Source organism: Lygodium microphyllum, chromosome 14 (assembly GCF_053477565.2).
Source record: "Lygodium microphyllum isolate KBCC chromosome 14, Lygodium_microphyllum_v1.1.10, whole genome shotgun sequence".
Classification (NCBI taxonomy): domain Eukaryota; kingdom Viridiplantae; phylum Streptophyta; class Polypodiopsida; order Schizaeales; family Lygodiaceae; genus Lygodium; species Lygodium microphyllum.
This window is the reverse complement of record NC_141148.1, coordinates 4,193,990-4,196,361: the sequence shown is the minus strand read 5'-3', so window position 1 is coordinate 4,196,361 and position 2,372 is coordinate 4,193,990.

The following is a 2,372-nucleotide window of genomic DNA, read 5'->3' as shown; positions in this document are numbered from 1 at the left end:
TCACTGTCACACAAATTGATTGCTTATTACACATTCTCTATTTAATAAATTCATGTCAATAAATTAATGACTCACTTTTCTTTAAGTGTTGATGATGATCTAGCATCGCCATGATACCATTTAGAGACTAGTTTTCCTAGTGCATCACTTAATGGGGTGATCAGAGCACTGTGATGGGGATATTTGGTACAGGCAATAAAAGTTATGAAGGGGGAAAGAAGTGTTTACCAAGTGTAAGAGTGTACACAAGAACCAAGGAGTTACACATAAATGAAGATGGATTGAGTTCTAAGAGGAGGAAGTGCATTAGCATTGTGTATATGTATTTATGTGTGCATCTAGGGACGTCTCTGGGAATGTTTACTTGTGTGTAATGAGCATTGCATTCATTTGGGGTTATCCTCTCCCCTACAAGTCAAGGTTTAAGGTCTTTTCTTTCACTAAGAAAGACGAGAGTGGGAATTCTCTCACTAAGAAAGACGAGAGACGTGATCCTCTAAAAGTGAGGAGAGAAGTGATTTTCTCTTTCTAAGGTATAAAATGACACAAGCTTTTGTGTGGAATTCAATCTTAAGGTTGATGCCCAAGGCAATCTAATGAACTCTCCTTATCTATGACTCAAGGTGGTTGCATGGACCACAAGTTAAGAGTATATTTTAAAAAGCTGTTTTTTGGAAAATCCATTTTTAAAATATATCGCAATAGAAAAATGATCTCTAAAAACGGGCCATGTGGGTTATCGAAAACAGTGAGATCTACAACTTTCGTGTTGGACGTTTTTTCATCCAAACAATGCACAAAGACATATCTCGAAATTAGTGCTACAGAGTGGAACAACCACATCTTGCATGAAGATCAACTCAACTCTCTCTTCGAGAAGAGAAGCTCTTGAAATCCTATAAAAGAGGAGGCTTTCCTTGGGTGTAAGGGAGAGGTGAAAGAAGCATCACTTTGCATGTATCCAAGAGGAGAAGAGAAGGTGAAAGCCCTGCTGAAATCAAGTGCTACGGAAGCTCTACTGAAATCAAGTTCCAAGAGGAGAAGAAAACATGCAAGTGCTACGGAAGCTCTACTGAAATCAAGTGCCAAGAGGAGAGCCCTACACATATTGTGTGGGAGAGAAGGATACTCAAGAAGGATAAAAAAGGTGCAAACTTCCAAGTTGTGCAAGTGTTAGCCAGTTGTATACTATGCAAGGAACTGTGATCTTGTTTCCAAGATCTACAAGTAAGAACTGGCTTATGTGTAATGGAGGAGCTTGCTCCTTGTCAATAATATAACTCCACAAGGGGGGGACTAGCCCATCTTCCATTCCCTAGTGTGTTGCCAATTTCTCTACCTCTCTCTCTCTCTACATCTTTCTTTTCTCTCATCTATTCTCCCTTTGTGCCAACATAATATTTGCCATATATATTTTAAGTATATAAGAAAGTCGAGCATGTATCTGGATTCTATAACACTCACTCACCACCCTTGTTAAACTCAGGAGATAATGATGCTAGTTGTGTGGCTGCCTTTAACCAAAGATCCACTCCTTACTTTGGTGGCATTGAAAACTCTACACTCATGGATCCTCGAATGTGAATGAGATATATTGTCCATGTATCCTTCCATTGAGTAAATTGTTTTATTGTGGCTATTACATGATCTTGTGCCTTAGGTGGGGTTTCCTAATTCTTTCCTTTTCAAGCCCTCTTTGATTTAGGAGGTTTTGGCACATCAGACTCTAATGAAGTTCATCATGGACACTGTTTGTTGGCATTTTTAGATCATGGCATCATTGATACTTGGGTCTGAACCACATCAACCTCATCACATGTGTCCTGGATTGCATCACACGAACTTATTGCATGTAGTCATTGTGGAGGTGATGCCGAGGGGCCATGCTGAGGATTATGTGGAATTGGGTGAAGAATTACATTATTGTGTGTGGTTATAGTTCCCTCTAGACCTAATTGTCTTGGTCATTGGAATGGTGCAAATTGAGGAGGATAAGGAGTTATCAAAGGAGGGTGACTCAAAAATATATTCACAAGAATACCCCCACCCGCACTATGGCTTGGGATGTGGCTCAAAACACCCACACTTTGGCTCGAAAAATATATAAAGTCATTGTTGTACATTGCATCCTGGCTCATTTGAGACATGAACTATCAAAATTCCTCCATGTGAATGCTTTCTTATGAATCCATTCCGCTCCACCTTACACATAAAAATAACAAAATGTTTTAATAGTTGCTCGAGATGCGGGAAGTTAAGTTGAAACTCATGACAAAAGAACGAGTTGTAGCACTTGACTAAGTTCCATGCATTCACTTGTTATTGGTGAGTATGTTAATTACAATATGTGGATGGACTAAGAGATTTATTAA